This window comes from Pinus tabuliformis, chromosome 1_2 (assembly GCF_031772625.1).
Source record: "Pinus tabuliformis cultivar Carrire ecotype Pingquan chromosome 1_2, CPIR1, whole genome shotgun sequence".
In the NCBI taxonomy this organism is placed as follows: domain Eukaryota; kingdom Viridiplantae; phylum Streptophyta; class Pinopsida; order Pinales; family Pinaceae; genus Pinus; species Pinus tabuliformis.
Window position 1 is genome coordinate 1,102,502,180 of NC_142298.1, and position 19,061 is coordinate 1,102,521,240.

At 34.2% G+C, this 19,061-nt stretch overlaps 1 pseudogene; it reads right to left on the reverse strand.

Annotated features, from left to right (window-relative positions):
• Positions 1–10,455: 10,455 nt before the first annotated feature.
• Positions 10,456–17,304, reverse strand: LOC149210017 (mannosylglycoprotein endo-beta-mannosidase pseudogene; annotated as a pseudogene).
• Between the last annotated feature and the right edge of the window lie 1,757 nt (positions 17,305–19,061).

The following is a 19,061-nucleotide window of genomic DNA, read 5'->3' on the forward strand; positions in this document are numbered from 1 at the left end:
TCAAAAGAGAAAGTCATGGGTCATGTCAAAAGTGTGTTGATGTGCATGTGATGAGAGGTGAGAAGTGTTACAACCATGTTTAGGCTACCTGGTGACATGCATTTAATTCTTGTATGAGGTCTTGTATTCCTTGAGTAACCATGTATTGCCACAACCTTATTTTGAGTTATGGTTGGGTCATATGTGTGTCCTTCATACATGGAAGATGAGTCATAGTTCAACTATTTAGAGGTTTTTTAAAGACCTAAATTATCATTCATTCAGCCATGTACTATACTTTGTATCTCATTGTTCATAATTGGGCCCAACTTAGTCAAAATATTTTTATATAATGAGAAAGATTCTTGTATATGATAAAGAGGCACTAGCAACAACAAAGGTAGCATGATCTACAATCAAAAAGATTTTTTTTCAGCGCCATTATATGTTTAGGGGGAGCTTATACTGACAACTATTTATTAGCTTGTAGGAGCTTTGTATTGGCATGATGTTCATATTGATAGTGAGAGTGATTCCTTCATTCTTCACATGTTGGCTTTGTTGAGTTTGTCCCTTTTACATTGATGCAGGAGCATGATGCTTGAAGACGAAAGACTTCGAATTTTATTCCAAAAATACAAAAAAAAAGTTTACAAGCAAAGGAGTGGGATCCTTTAGCTATAACTTTACAAAGCTTCTAGATAGGATTTGAGCTAAAATTCAGGGATTTGGATTATCTTGTAATTATTTCAAGTAGTTATGCTTAGTTGAGATTCTCAAGGAGAATATCATGCAGATTACATAGAATTAGGCAGTTTCGGTCCATTGATTTAGGATGTGGTTGTTGCATGTACATGTATTTTATGTAAGCTTTGAATTAATGTAAATGGATGTAGCCATGGAGGATTGGATTGTAAATTTTGAAGTCTCTATGTGTCTCTATGTATTCTACGCATGAATGGTCAATCCCAAAGCTTTTAAATTTCCTTCGAAATATTTCTGAATACTGTTGATTTCAAGTTTGGCTCCTCTAGAATTAAAGTTTTGTCTAATCTTGTATTATCACATTTAAATCTTCATACACTGCACATTTAAATAACTTGAATGTTTTTCAAAACCACAAATTTTAGTTAGCGATTTCTTGAATATAACTTAGACACAATTAATCTTGGTGGAAGTGTAAATTCTAGACAGAACAAAGAAAACCCTGACAAAATTCCTGAGAACCCCAAGAGGTGATCTGAACCATCCGTTCAACAGGAAATAGATCTAACGGTGATCGCGTGCTAATAAGGACAGACGTTAATTCAAAAAATGGACATGATAAGTTATAAAAATGAGTTAATAGCTCAGTTAATCGTGACCATCTACTTGAAGGAGTAAGATCTAATGGTGATTGCGTCGAAAAATGCACCGGAGTTAATATAAATTTTGGATGGGATATTTTATCAACTGTGGTTTAATCCAGTTGAATTCTGGATCGATCACAACCGTTCATTAAGAAGGGAAGAGATCTGATGGATATCGCTCCAGAATATGCACACATGTTAACTTAAATTTTGGACCCAAGAAAGCTATGAACTGCAGTTGTATTTCCTTTCGGTTCCGTGGAAAAGTGAAGGTTTGCCATATTTCAGGTAAATTTAACAATTTTTTTGTTTTAGCAGAATATCTAAAAATAAAGGTTGATGAGTGATACTTCAAAGTCCGAAACCTCAGAAGAAGTCCTACCTAAACTTGAAGAGATCATTTCTAGTTTTGAATGATTATCCTTAACACCTACAACTAGCCCACCATTAGTGGTATTAGAGTAGCTTATTGTCACTGATCAGGATATCAAAGTCTAGAAAAAGAAATCGAACATGGCTTTCAGAGTTGGAGGAATATGTGGTGGTGGTCGAAGAAGAGGAAGACAAGTTGAAAATGTTGAAGTGTTGGAAGTTATGAAACAGATGAAAGCTAGATTAGAAGCAGTGGAAATGGGAAATCAAAGAGATGGAGATGTCAGAGAGCTTGAAGTTGAAGCTTCAGAAGAAGAGGAACCTGAAAAAGTTACTCCTGAAATGAGATTCTTTAAATGATTGTTGGGATCCACATCTAAACCCAAACTTGAGGGTTCAGTTTATATGGGAGGTTTAAACCTTGAGGAGTTGATAGACTAGATTAATGACATGGATAAATTCTTTGATTATGAAGAAGTAGTCCCCACTACAATATCAGACACAAATCCATTTGGCATGCCAATTCTATTTTTGCATATTTATTGTACATATCTATCAGAGTAGTCCCCACTACAATATCAGACACAAATCGTGTTATGATAATATAACCATGGATCCACTTACCCCATTGCACAACTCCTAACTGAGCATAACCATGGTGGAAGAGTCATGTTTAATGTATGTCAGTTGTATTCATCTAAGAAACAATAAAGCTTAATTTTCATTCCCATTGACCACATATCCAGTAACGATGGAATTCTAAGAGACCACAACCATTTTAGGAATTTTGTTAAACACACCATATGCAATATATACCCCTACAATTTGCATACATATCGATGAGTATAGTTCTACCAAAAGCATCTCATTCAAACCCACTTCTAGTTATGTAATCATGGCTCCACATACCTTGTTTCATAACTCCTAGATGGATGAAATCCCGAATCACAATCACCATTATAAATTAATTGAACACCACATCCTCCTTTCAATTTCATCAAATAGTCCTAGAACTATTTCACGATGTCCATTCTGAGTATACCCAACAACCATGGCATTCCATGAGATAACATCTCTAATATAAATTTTGTCAAAAAACTGGAGTGCAATGTCAAGACACCTACATTTAGTATACATATGTATGTGTCAATCCCATGAAAAAAACCAACACAAAACCACCTCTGGCAATACCTTTTGGGATTTCTCACATGGACCATTCTTAGCATATCCTATAATAATTAAATTCTATATAAACAAATTGTTTCTTATTTGGTTAAAAAGTAGGTGCACATTCTCCTTATGGCCACTTATAGTATATACTATATAGGTTTAGTGGCTTAACAACTAAAGGTATGTCCTACTGAAGCCTATTTGTTAAAATGTAGGCATGGAAATGTGTCACTTAATTGAGGATAGTAAATTCTTGCAATATAGAAGCAAATACACCATATTCCATTAATGCAAACTCCCTGCCAATGATGTCTTCCTATATTTTACACTGTTGTTGTTGGTACAGTGTGGGTTCCTTTTCTGTAACAACACTTGAATTAAAGGCTTTAACATAACTTTTATCAACAATATGGATGCTCCATTTTAAGGTAAGCATGATGTTCAAAATAAATACACTTGTGTATATTACTTGAGTGCCTTACAAAACCCTTAAAGCCACAAGCAATACATCTATGGTGTCCATGAACATTGAGACTAGTCAAAGCTCCATATACATGAAGATCATGTATTATAAACAATGAATCAACTCTTAAAGTGAATTGAATTGAATTACCATCCCTTAAAATTTGAACTACTTCAATTCCTTCACACAATTCTAATAGATATTCAAATAATGGCTCTAAATAAACATCAATTATATCTTCAGGCACCTTTTTTTCCCTATTATAATCGACGACAACATCAAAATAAAATATTTTGATGCAGCGATTAGTTTCAGATTTGTTCACTACAACAGCTGCAGAATTTTCAAGGAAATTTTACATGGTAAGAGAGCAAGGAACAAAATAAAGACGATCGGAAGATGATTAATACATAATATGTGTGATACATCAAAGAGGAGGACATCTGATTTGAGGAGCCAACAGCTATAGGAGTTTTCCCAAGAAGAGAAGGTTGAGTTGGAGGTTATCATTACATTCTTGGAATAGGTCGAGATTAAGCAGGGTGCTAGTCATGTGGATAAGTAGGAGTTATGGATAAATTGGTTATGTTTTGCCTATTATACATTGTTTCCATCTTCTATGGACAATAGGTAGGTCGAGTCTCTATCTTAAACGACCAAAAGGCCTATAAGGGACCAGAAGAAGAGTTAAGATAACTTATAGATATACACAAGAGCGAACGACCTATAGTAGAGAATCAGTGTAGTATCTATGGAGATTTAGAGGATGAGTTGGAGGGTTGGTGCAATATGTTGAAGTGCCTACGAGGAGGCCAAGGAATCTCAAAGGAAAAACCCAGAACCATGACATAAGAAGGGAAAAAGAAGTCTTTTAAAGAGGCATTTGTTTTTGTCCTTCTACATTGAGATTGCTAGGTTGGTGTAGTTTTGGTGGCTTGAAGTTCTATACTATAGGTTTGTTGTTAGAAGTTTCCTTATTAAGCCCTAAGTTTATCTTAGTGTGAAGCACTACAAGGTTGTTATTTGGTAGGTGTCAGAGAGCTCTCTCGAGAAGCCTGATTGACTATCAAGGATCGAAAGAAGATCATTGTTTATAGGGAGCCGCTAACGTCATCTCTTGGCAAGGGATGATCACGATAGTATTAGAGGATAATGGGGTGGGACAATTTATGAAAAATGAAATTCCACCACCATAATATCCCCGACAGTTGGCGCAGCATAATAAGAATGATATCAAGTCCAAGAGGATTATTATTGAAGGGGTCAAACATCATATAGTTCCTCATCTCGATGAGTAGAAGACAACATATGAGATGTTTCAAACCATCTTACAATTATATCATAGTATCAATGATACCAAGAATCTTACTCTTAAGGAGAAGATAAGGAGTATCTAGATGAGCAAGCATGAGCCCATCATCACGTATTTGTCAAAATTTAATGATGAGCTAGGTGGTGTGGGTGTGACTGTACCAGATGATGACCTTATGAGTTTTTCTCTACTAGGACTTCACAAGTCTTGGTATGGTTTTCAAGATGGAGTAGTTTGCAAAGAAAAGTTTCCACATTGGGAAAGGCTACTTATTGATTGAATTCATGAATAGATCCAAAGAGGGACCATAGATGGTAGATTAATGAAGACAAATGGTAGGGATAACTTTTCCCTAGTACCCATGTGTAGCAAGGCGAAGGGAAAGTAAGGCCAAGGAGTGGTTGAGTCTAGTCATAAGCGAAAGAAGAAGGATCTAAGTAAGATAAGTGCTTCCAATTCCATGAGTTTGGACACTCTGCCACTAAGTATCATAAGAGCAGGGAGGTGTCTAGTAAGAATCATCTAACTACATTCACTGAGGTAGATGAAGTTTCCTCCTAGTTCAAAAGGGATTTCTCATTGACTGGTTGCATGTCAATCTCATCAAATAGCAGTGTATGGTATTGGTTCAGGAGCATCCTTCCACATGAGTGGGAATAAGAAGATTTTCATCCACCTGAATGAGAAGGACACACAGTTTTAGATTGAGCTAGGAGGTGATGGTCAATATGCAGCTAGTGGAGTTGGCAATATCAGTTTTCAAAGGGAGTGAGGTAAGTCTCTTAATCACAAAGATGTCCTATATATCCTAGGATTAAAGTATAATATTGTTTCGATAGCAAGGGTTATGATGTCATCTTTAGAAGAATTAAGGTTTTCCTCTAGCAGTTAGCTTTTGGATCTAAGAAGCAGATAGGTGTGAGGATGAAGAATCTCTACAAGTGGTAGGTGGAGATGAGCACAATCTTTAGAAACAAGCCAGGAATTTATCAGAAGAAAGAAGTGATAGTTGAGTGAGAGCAGGAAAAGGATATCAAGATTGAGCCTCAAATAGTATCTCAGTTTGAGTCTAAGCTAGTTGGTTAGTGGGCCTACTAGCAAGATGATGAGGAGAATTTCCCAGGGTGAGTGGAGGTAACCACTCAATCAAAGGCACATAGTATAGAAAGAGTTTGAGCGAAGTAGTCAGAATATTTTTTTAGGGGAGATCATGAGAGATTTGGATCTTCTAGTATCACCTTCAGCCAAAGGAAGCAACCATAAAGGTACACAAGGTACATGGCACTCATGACTGAAGTGATAGAGTCGTAGAGCATGTTGGGCAATAACAGGTGTTCATATCAGGTTCGAGAGAAGAAATTAGGGTAGTGTTCTAGTTCAGAGGGAGTAGCTACAACAATGGAGAACATGTTGGAGATAGATCAAAGTGGATGAGGTTCTTCCAGAAACACCTTCCTTACTAAGAGAGAGTGTTGAAAATAATAGCGGGTAAGGTATTCTTTGACTTATGCTTTAGTGAAAGAGACCACAAGGAGTCATTTAACATGCACATGTTCCTATAAGATAGGATGAGTTCCTAAAAGTTAGGCTGAGTTCATGAAGCGGTTTAATTCATGTGAATAGTTGGAGGCTTAGTTGTTTGTTTCTTGTGAATGTTATAAGTCTCCAAGGAAAAGTTTAAGAACCACCCTGAATTTATATGTATAATAAATGGGCTAATCCCCATGATACATAGGAAAAATGGGAGGCGAATTTATCAATAATATAATATGTATATATAAATTTTTTTGGCAAATCTCTCACCAAAATTATATTATCTTGTACAGTGATGGAGAATCTTTCACTGAATTATAAAATCTTGTAAGATCTTGGCAAATCTTTTACTCGATAATAAACAATGTGAAGTCTTCGCGAATGTTTTGTTAAAGTATGAAACCATATATGATAATAAGAAAACATATTCATTAAACTGTAATATACTAACATACATGTTTGGAAAAGAAACACAATTTTCTCTTCCTACAAACAATGTTCCAAGTTTCAGTGGCCCTATTTGTCAAGGTTATTACAATACACTATTTCATATCCTTCTATTAGTTTTGATAATATTCCACAACAAAGTTCTTGTAGGTGTTGATATTAACAACGAGTTCTGCCAAGGTAGGAGAGATTAACCTTTTCTCTACAACTTTTGTCAAGCTACCACTTTTTACAAGTTATCAAATTTCTTTCTTATTCCATAGACTCCAAATCCGAGATAAAAAAAAAAACACATCAAGTTTGTTTACCCCAACACACAAACAATTAGCAAGCCCCAACTATATTATATAAGAAAGTATTGGGTATCCCAAGAGCTTGAAGGGAATCTAATTGAAAGAAGTGACCATTGTTAGAATCCTTCCAATCAATATATGAATATATAAATGTAGATTTATTATTATTTTAATTGGAAATCTTCAATTAAATAATCAAAGTTAATTATCGTCTCTCCCAATATAAATTGCTTATTAGCATAATTCACTACCCTAATAGGTCTTGCATTTTTTAACAGCGTTGTAACATGTAGATTAATTTCCTTTTTTTTGAACAATCTCCACCTTTTAGGAAAATATGGTGCAATGGCTCCAGCCACTACAGATCATTAGGAAAAACTAAGAATATCACAGAAGATGAAAAGTTGTACAAGCCAACTTATTTTTCAAACAACTAATCCAACATCAGTACCTAAACTTTTTCATGAAGATATCATATTGAGAATGTCTGAAAAATGGTGAGAAATCTTATGCGAGGGTGATGTGGAAAGAGTGATAAGGTTTCATTGTTTTGAATTTTTTTTGTTAAATTAGAAAAAGTTAAATACCAATATTAATGGAGATATTGGTATTTTTACTAGATTTTGTGAAGTGACTAAATGTAGCTTTAACCATTCACCTTAAGATGTTTTTACAATATAATTTCCTAAGTCTATTTAATATCTTCATTATCATGAAAACCAACCTATATCCATCTTAACTCGACATCTACCACTCTTAGGGGGATGAAATCTATTTATCCCTCTAAGCACTTGGTAGACCCAGAATTAAGATGGATCTAAGATGATAGAATTTCCGTTTAAATAGTCTATGCTCACATGAATACCATGGTATTGCCATGGGTCAATACCATGGGTTAACATAGACTTGGAGCTTAAAAATTATTATTAGTAATTTACAAAAATTAATAAAATTAATAATTGATTTTTATTTTATTTTTTATTTTAACCAAGTTAAAATGTTTAACAAACATTAAATTACAATATCCATTTTTATTCTTGATCCACCAAGCCCCGAAAGGGATCAAGTATTTTTTCACTCTATGCTAGTTTGCATATCATGATATTTGATACCTCTCGGGGGTTAGTAGATCTACAGTAAAGATTGATATATGCTGGTTTAATTCCCCCATTTAAATAGGCTACATTCCACGTGAATACCATGCGTCAATACCATGTGCCATTTTTATTTTTATTAATAATAATATTAGGGTTAATAATGTTTTTTGCATGGTATTAATAATAATCTAGCCCATGGTATTTGGCCCATAGGATTCACCTACATAAAGCCTATTTTTTGAGCCTCCATAACTAGAAAGAGGGTTATGGACTAAATATAAAAAGAGAGTTTATTTATTTACCATACATCTAGTTTATTTATATTTTTATTTATTTACCATACCTTTTGAGTAAGTTTAAAAAGAGGTTTTATTTATTTACCATACCTCGAGTTTATTTATATTTTTATTTGTTTACACCCTTGCATGTATATAAGGTGACTTATGGAGTAAATATAAAAAAATGTTTTATTTACTTACCATACCTCTCATTTATTTATATTTTTATTAATTTACCATACATCTTTTATAAATATGGTATTTGGCCCATAGGATTCACTTAAATAAAACCTATTCTTGAAAATTAGAGCAAATGGATGCTTGTAACTCCTAATTTCAAGGGCTAAATTTACCTTTTTTACCCTCTCCTTTAAAAGAAGGTGGGCAATTTGAGGTGATTTGTAGAAATGTACTATGATACGAAATAGTTTCCCACTAAAAATTTAAAACCCCTTAATTTCGCCAAAGTGTGAACATTCACCCCTAAAATTCTCCATGTAAGTCTCAATGGATGTTTGTCGCTAGGATGAGTTACATGAGTTAGTTACACTGAGTTAACTAACTAATCACAAGATCACTTCCAAAAATAAACTTACCCGATTTAGATTGGCCGAATTTCATATAAATAGGTCAAAAGGCACAATTTTAATCATTGTTTTGTATGAGCACAAGGTTGTGAGAGAAGACAATAGTGAGCATGAGTTTTGTGTGTGAGCTCATAGAGCTAGGAAGAGAATGAAATAGCTTCCTAAAAATATTGTTTTGGTAGAGGAAATTCTTGATGGTATGAGCTAAGAAATAGGAGGAACTTTCCGCGGCAAACATAAGGATTTAGGAGCTAAGGACAGGGTTCTTGAATGTAGGGTTTCAAGCTAAGTACTAGCAAGGAGAATAATTTTGTTCTCTAGAGAAACAATTTCCTTTGTAATAGTTCTATTTTGGTCAAACTTTGTCAATCAGCTTTCTATAGCTAGCAGAGGGTGTTTTTAGTTGGGTTCCCTAGAAAAATTTGTGTTTTTGCTATTGTGTGACTACTTTATTTCTGTTCTATTATGCTACAAATTGGTAGAGAAATTATGTGTCTTGGTGCAACGATTACTTTTATATTTGTTCAGTACAAAAGTTCCAAAGTTTTCAAGGAAATCCTACACTCTCTGACTATGCCATTGTTGCAACCTACCACTCTTTGTCTCAACTCTCTCTAAAGCGTTATTTTCTACACAAAATTCTCTATGACGTCTTGAATGAAATTTGAATGTTTATGTTTTGGCTCACAATTTATTTGCACAATTGAGGATTTTTGCACCATCTTCATAGGTGAATGGCATTGTATTACATCGAAGGCCACTATATCTTATTTTTGCCATTATATTGTTCTAAAAGAGTTGGTATTTTTGTCACTTGAAAAGCTACATAAACCTTCACTTGGCTTATTATTATTCCTTAAATAATTCTCCAATCCTTTCTGCACACACTCACTTTAACATATGATAATTTTGTATCACCAATATTGTTCTTCTATCAAAATGTATTCCTCTTCCTCTCATGTATACTACTCATAAATTCAATATTTTGGTTTCCTCTCCTGGTATTTTTGACATGTCAACTTCACGACCACATTCGTCATAAGAAAATATTCCCCCATACAATTGTCTAATTGATTTCCATTAAAAGTCATTATCAACAAAACTTCAGAGTCTGAAACAGGGTGCTCACCCACTCTGGAAACCCTGGATTTCCAACATCCTTCATTTTCTCCTTTTTATCACCTCACAAACAAGTGCACTACTGAACTCAGTCTTCACCCAAATTCACATCCAAATAATTATATACCATTTTCACCTTATAAAACAAATGATGAAACCCTAGAAATGGCTGCAACAACTTCAGTTACAGGGCAGATCATAACATCGGAGCTCCAACATAGAAATCCCTGCGCATATCATTCATTTTTAGTGTGATAATATAAATGATAGAGAAATGGTTTGATTTCTCATAGTACTTGAACAAGAACAAGACCTAACTATGAACAAAGTGTGCCAAAGTGTTGATCTACCATTTCTCCACCCACATTGCGTAATTCATGCCAAATTGGTTTTAATGGGATGCATTCTTCCTCAGAAAATTATCAAATACAAAAATATTATCTCGTGTTAAATTTATTAATAATAATAATACTTTTTAATGTAGCCACTTGGGAGCTTCTAAAACAGTGAAATTTCCCAGGTTTCGGGAAGCATTGTTGCTCTGATACTAGTTGCAAGTGGCATACCTATAGAACCCACCTCAGGATTAAACCCATATAGATAAAGTTCATCCTTGAGAAAGTATTCTGGATTTTGGATTTCATTGGGGCCATCTGTTAATTATCCATTTCCCTTGCCAAATCCATCCCATAAAGATCCTTTTATGTATACATGGGTTCCATCGAGGTATCGACTAAGATCTTCAAAAGATTTAGGTCGTGTATGTGAATTCATTAAATTTGCTCCAATCTCAGGGGACTTGAAAGAAGAATGAAGTTGCAAGTAATTATTTAGAGCTACATTGATGTTATATGGTGGGTGGTATTCATTACCTCAAACCCATAGTGCCAAGCTTGCATGGTTGTGTAAAATATCGACTGTGTCCATTGCACATATAAGAAAAGTTTCATGATCTAATGGCTCATTTGGGTTCGAAACATGAATACCACGCCCATCAATATCTATGGTAATCCATAACTCTTTCCCAACCAACAAGCCATATTGATCATAGTAGTGATCGAATTCTGGCCGCTCTCATAAACCCCCACCCCAACATTGAATCATATTAAAATTCATATCAACATGGAACTTGATAAATTCATTGTAACACTTTTCTAAAAGCCACTACACACCATCATACACTATCTATTTGCCTCCACGAATGAAAATAGGTTCCCCATTGACTTTGAATAATCTTCCACCAGTTGTAGGGTCTATGTAACTCTCAATTTTCTGAAATCTAAGGGGATGGATTTAGGAATCTGAATCTCCATAATATCTTACATCCAGAGTGATATCCACTTTGTATAGTGTTTTTTTTTCCCATTCCATTTTTCCACCATAAAATTGGTATTGATAACTCCTTTGTCTCCAATTTCTCAATCAAACACACCCCATCATCTAATTTAAGAGCCACGTACACGCTTAGGGTGCATTCTAGAACTAAGAGACTAACATTGGAAAATTTTGTGTTGTCTTATGTAAGTATGCCCTATTTGAATCATCAAAAAATAATGAAACTAGATGTCATCAGTGATTTTCACTACCGTGGAAAATCTAAGTTGTTAGTAGTGTTACCACGCTTTTTATTTGTCTATTCATTGACTCATTTCCATTTTCATATTTCAACCACTGGCACGCAAATATGAAAATATTTTATTTTCTAAAAATTATCTTAAAATGTGAAATCATTGTAACATATTAAATATCTATGAAAATGTACATTATATAGCAACATTTTATATGTACATTAAAAATTATAGTCATAAAGGTGGGTAGCGTGGATCTGAAACACATTATAATAGTTAAAATTGGGAATATCTTTTTCTATACTAGCTAAGATCCATATTAACTCAAGATCTACCAAGTGTTAAAAGTATCAAATTTGTTGAGATACAAACATCATTTACAGTATAAAGAGATTTGAACCCTCTAGATAATTGATAAACCCAGAGTAAAAATGGATCTAAGATAGTTTAATATATATATATATATATATATATATATATATATCAAAACCTAGAGCCCAGACAATAATTTGACTACTTTATCTCAAATTTATTTTAATTGTTTATTTTATTTTATTTTTCTTACAACATATCTTCGATACTAGGCTATAGATCCCCCTCTCGGCGAAACAATTCAGAATTATCTAGAATGTATAAATCTTCTAGTAACTTGTTAACCAAAAGAAAATTTGCGTTTGGGTATTACATTAATTTTCTAATTTTGTTGTTGATAAGTCCTTGTCCCCTCATCCTATGTTCGCATGTTGATGTATGTTAGCACAAAGTAACCTCCATGTTGAAAACCCACATTTCTCGTAAATGCCTCTTATGCTTTTGGGCATGATGATATTCTAGCTGTTTAAGTAATCTAACATTCATTTTTTTTGTAACTAGGAAAAGCCTAGGCCAGGGAAAACCTACTTATTGGTTGGAATAAGACTGGTCCACACAAAATCGAAAGCTTATCACCAACATTGTGAAAGGCTTTCATCAATCTTGGAAACCCCTTGGGAAGTTTAACTCCGCAAAAGTGGCTTTCACTCTAAAGCCCATCCCCACAAGGTTTGACCCTGTGATTTGGCGAGGAGTAAACCCACGCAAACCAACTGGTCTAAACCGCATACATTGTAATAGTTATTTAGTCGTATTTTTATTCTTAGAATATATTATTCTTTTATGTTAATCATTTTTAATTTTGTCACTTATTATCTATACATATATTTTAGTCCTAGATTAAATTAGTTATTTAAGTTAGTCATCTTTAGTTGGATCACTTAACATTGCTCAAATTTAGTAGTAATACAATTGAGATAATTGTGGTGACTAATTGTTTTACTTGTGTAGTCACTAATATCTCATTTTGTACTAGTCGGTGAATGAGTAATGACAAGGTTTATATGTATAATTTTAAAATTATATTTCTACTTACTAATTCACAATCAAACATTATTCCATTAGAAGAATACATTAACGAGTTGAGTAAATAAAAAGTACCATGTTCATCACTTGAAAGCCATAAAACAATCAAAACAAAAACATGCACAATGAACATAAGGATGTTTGGTGGAAAACCCCCTTTGGGTCAAAAACCAACCTTTGTTATTGCTGCTACTCTGCTTCAATTTTTTCTAATCAAAAAAATAATTTTTACATCATCATAACTGGCTATGTCTAGCACGAAATTTTCTCATATTAAATTAATTTTGTGAACACCATCCACTAGAAGCCTCAACCTCCAATTATCATAGCGCAACACCTATTAGACTATGAGAATTATACTTCCTCAACTGAAGCTACCAAATACCATTAGAAAGGAGCACTCATTCATTCTTCACCATGTTATTTGAATTTATTGGTCATCTAGGTCCTCATTTCATAATGGTTCAAACTAGACCCCTTCGAAAAAGAACAAAAACCTATGCATTAAAACTATCAATTCATGTTCCACTTGCACCACACTCCATGTAACTCAACTTCAATCAATTCATCAACATCAACATCAACTCATCAAACTAATTATTAAACATTGACTCAAACAATAAAAAAACTTAAGTATTGACAATCAACCAGTAACAACACCTCTATGCATCCAAAACATTTAACATATAGACTCAAAACACCACAAAATATCATGAAAACATTCTCACATAAAGGATACAACAAAAATAATCCTTGAAAAAACAAATATCAGTGAAATAACCATGAAACTATATTTCAGTCCAACAATATTCGGACCATGTGCCCCATACATGCTTCACAACCTCTCCATAGACACTACAAACTCTGTGTTTGGTTGTAGATCAAAATATTTCTCTGTAATCAATGAGAATTGGCCTATCCATGCACCTCACTCTTTTATGATCTCAATATATTATTTTTGTGTGTGCTAAAATCTATAAATTCGACCTTTATATCATTATATTGTGTAGAGGTCAACCTCTATTCACTACATAGACTTCTACTCATACCACTTACACAATAATCAATTTTCTCCTCTTTTTAGACAATTTCTGCCACTCTTTCCACTACTTGGTGTATTAAGGCACTCACACATCAGAATTAATTCAAACATTTTGATTTATTCAATTAGAACCTTTTATGAAAATTCTCGAACAAGAAATATCATAAAAATAATTAAATCATTCAAGATGCTCGAGGAATGTGGGAGATATAGTCTTACAGTCATTCGTTGGCACAACACTGCTGAAACTCAACTACAGTCAAATCGATAACTCTGCTTCCCAGTGACTAGAGATCTCTATCACATGGATAGGCCTATAAGGGAGCAACTAGGGAAGATGATCAAGGAAAACACAAAATATTCAAATGAGAACTACCTCCAACCTCTTTCTCCACATATGTAGCGTCTGTAAATCGTGTTCAAGCCATGAAAAGCCTCAAAACCATCTCTGAAACCTCTTGTTGAGCTTAGAAATGATGTAATCATCCTAAGTGAAAGAACAAACTTATGAGTGTAGAAATTGTAGCAATTGGCATCAACCGTGAAGTTTAGTTGTAGAGGGGAACTTGATATATCATGAAAAACTCTTCAACACCTTTAGAAATTATCAGGATTCCAATCCACACCTTAGGAGCATCAAAGGAACCTTAAGGGAAACAAAAAGATCATATACATGAAGAGGTTTTTTGCCAACCAGCCATCAAAACTAACAACATCAATTAATCAAGCATATGCATATCATCTTCAACACAAGCCCATCTTGGCATCAATGCCAACCATTAATAATTGAAACACTACACTACCATGTTGACATCAATTCCAACTATCACCTCATCCAACATTAATGCCAACAATCTACCACTTTAGCAATTATGGCAACCCCAGTTCCCTCATCCAAACAACCTCATTAAGAACTGAATCCCTCATTTTCTCCCCTTTTGACACCAATGGCTGGTGGGCTGGTCGCAGGTGTTAAGGATAATCGTTCAAACCCAGAAATGATTTGTTCAAGTACAGGTGAGGCTTCTTCTCGGGTTTCCTTTGGAGTGTCAGTCGTCAACCTCTATTTTTAGATATTCTGCTAAAACAATAGAACTCTTAAATTTACCCAAAACATTGAAAACCTTCACTATTCCATGGAACCAAAAGGAAATTCAACTGTAGTTCATAGCCTTCTCGGGTCCTAAATTTATGCTAACCTGCATGCATATTCTAGAGAAATATCCATCGAATCTCATCTCTTCTTAATGAAAGATTGTGATTGATTCAAAATTCAACTCGATTAAACCATAGTCAATAAAATATTATGTCCATAATTTATATTAACTCCCATGCATTTTTTGACGGGATCACCGTTAGATTTAACCCCTTCAAGAAGACGATCACGAGTAACTAAGCTATTAAATTAGTTTTATAATTTATCGCATCCATTTTTAGAATTAACGTTCGTGCTTGTTAGCACATGATCACCGTTAGATCTCTTGCCTATCGATCGAATGGTTCAGTTCTTCTCCTAGGGTTCTCACAAATTTTGTCCTGGTTTTCTTTGTTTCCCCAAGTTTAACTATGTCTAAGTTATATTCAGCATATCACTAACTAAACTTTGTGGTTTTGAAATACATTCAAGTTATTTAAATGCGCAGTGTATGAAGATTTAAATGTGATAATACAAGATTATACAAAACTCTAATTCTAGAGGGGCCAAACTGGAAATCAACAATATTCAGAAATATTTCAAAGGAAACTTAAAACCTCTGAGATTGACCATTCATGTGCAGAATACACAGAGGCACAGAGAGACTTCGAATTTTATAGTCCAATCCTCCACGTCCAAATACCTTTACATTAATTCAAAACTTACATAAAATATCTGTACATACAACAACTAGATCCTAAATCAATGGATCGAAACTACCTAATCCTATATAATCTCCATGATATTCTCCTCGATAATCTCAACTAAGCCTAACTACTTGAATTAATTACAAGATAATGCAAATCCCTAAATTCTAGCTCAAATCCTATCTAGAAAGCTTTGTAAAGTGACAGCTAAAGCACCCCACACCTTTGCTTGTAAACCTTTTTGTATTATTGGAATAAAATTTGAAGTCTTTTGAAGGCTTGAAGACAAAAGACTTCAAATTTTATTCCAATAATACAAAAAGGTTTACAAGCAAAGGTGTGGGGTGCTTTAGCTGTCACTTTACAAAGCTTTCTAGATACGATTTGAGCTAGAATTTATGGATTTGCATTATCTTGTAATTAATTCAAGTAGTTAGGCTTAGTTGAGATTCTCGAGGAGAATATCATGGAGATTATATAGGATTAGGTAGTTTCGATCCATTGATTTAGGATCTAGTTGTTGTATGTACAGATATTTTATGTAAGTTTTGAATTAATGTAAAGGTATTTGGACGTGGAGGATTGGACTATAAAATTCAAAGTCTCTCTGTGCCTCTGTGTATTCTGCACATGAATGGTCAATCTCAGAGGTTTTAAGTTTCCTTTGAAATATTTCTGAATATTGTTGATTTCCAGTTTGGCCCCTCTAGAATTAGAGTTTTGTATAATCTTGTATTATCACATTTAAATCTTCATACACTGCGCATTTAAATAACTTGAATGTATTTCAAAACCACAAAGTTTAGTTAGTGATATGCTGAATATAACTTAGACATAGTTAAACTTGGCGAAACAAAGAAAACCATGACAAAATTTGTGAGAAGCCTAGGAGAAGATCTGAACCATTCGATCGATAGGCAACAGATCTAACGGTGATCATGTGCTAACAAGCACGGACGTTAATTCTAAAAATGGATGCGATAAATTATAAAACTGAGTTAATAGCTTAGCTACTCGTGATCGCCTTCTTGAAGGAGTTAAATCTAACGGTGATCGCGTCAAAAAATGCATGGGAGTTAATATAAATTATGGACATAATATTTTATTGACTATGGTTTAATCGAGTTGAATTTTGAATCAATCACAATCTTTCATTAAGAAGGGATGAGATTCGATGCATATTTCTCTAGAATATGCATGCAGGTTAGCATAAATTTAGGACCCGAGAAGGCTATGAACTGCAGTTGAATTTCCTTTCGATTCCATGGAATAGTGAAGGTTTTCAATGTTTTGGGTAAATTTAAGAGCTCTATTGTTTTAGCAGAATATCTAAAAATAGAGGTTGACGACTGACACTCCAAAGGAAACCCGAGAAGAAGCCTCACCTGTACTTGAACAAATCATTTCTGGGTTTGAACGATTATCCTTAACACCTGTGGCCAGCCCACCAGCCATTGGTGTCAAAAGGGGAGAAAATGAGGGATTCAGTTCTTAATGAGGTTGTTTGGATGAGGGAACTGGGGTTGCCATAATTGCTAAAGTGGTAGATTGTTGGCATTAATGTTGGATGAGGTGATAGTTGGAATTGATGTCAACATGGTAGTGTAGTGTTTCAATTATTAATGGTTGGCATTGATGCCAAGATGGGCTTGTGTTGAAGATGATATGCATATGCTTGATTAATTGATGTTTTTAGTTTTGATGGCTGGTTGGCAAACAACCGCTTCATGTATATGATCTTTTTGTTTCCCTTAAGATTCCTTTGATGCTCCTAAGGTGTGGATTGGAATCCTGATAATGTCTAAAGGTGTTGAAGAGTTTGTCATGATATATCAAGTTCCCCTCTACAACTAAACTTCACGGGTGATGCCAATTGCTACAATTTCTACACTCATAAGTTTGTTCTTTCACTTAGGGTGATTACATCATTTCTAAGCTCAACAAGAGGTTTCAGAGATGGTTTTGAGGCTTTTCATGGCTTGAACACGATTTACAGACGCTACATATGTGGAGAAAGATGTTGGAGGTAGTTCTCAGTTGAATATTTTGTGTTTTCCTTGATCATCTTCCCTAGTTGCTCCCTTATAGGCCTATCCATGTCATAGATATCTCTAGTCATTGGGAAGCAGAGTTATCGATGTGACTGTAGTTGAGTTTCAGCAGTGTTGTGCCAACGAATGTCTGTAAGACTATATCTCCCACATTCCTCGAGCATTTTGAATGATTTAATTATTTTTATGATATTTCTTGTTCGAGAATTTTCATAAAAGGTTCTAATTGAATAAATCAAAATGTTTGAATTAATTCTGATATGTGAATGCCTTAATACACCAAGTAGTGGAAAGAGTGGCAGAAATTGTCTAAAAAGAGGAGAAAATTGATTATTGTGTAAGTGGTATGAGTAGAAGTCTATGTAGTGAATAGAGGTTGACCTCTACACATTATAATGATATAAAGGTCGAATTTACAGATTTTAGCACACACAAAAATAACATATTGAGATCATAAAAGAGTGAGGTGCATGGATAGGCCAATTCTCATTGATTACAGAGAAATATTTTGATCTAAAGCCAAACACACAGTTTGTAGTATCTATGGAGAGGTTGTGAAGCATGTATGGGGCATATGGTTCGAATATTGTTGGACTGAAATATAGTTTCATGGTTATTTCACTGATATTTGTTTTTGCAAGGATTATTTTTGTTGTATCCTTTATGTGATAATGTTTTCATGATATTTTGTAGTGTTTTGAGTCTATATGTTAAATGTTTTGGATGCATAGAGGTGTTGTTACTGGTTGATTGTCAATACATAAGTTTTTTGATTGTTTGAGTCAATGTTTAATAATTAGTTTGATGAGTTGATGTTGATGTTGATGAATTGATTGAAGTTGAGTTACATGGATTGTGGTGCAAGTGGAACATGAATTGATAGTTTTAATGCATAGGTTTTTGTTTTTTTTCGAAGGGGTCTAGTTTGAACCATTATGAAATGAGGCCCTAGATGACCAATAAATTCAAATAACATGGTGAAGAATGAATGAGTGTTCCTTTCTGATGGTATTTGGTAGCTTCAGTTGAGGAAGTATAATTCTCATAGTCTAATAGGTGTTGCGCTATGATAATTGGAGTTTGAGGCTTCTAGTGAATGGTGTTCACAAAATTGATTTAATATGAGAAAATTCCGTGCTAGACATAGCCAGTTATGCTGAT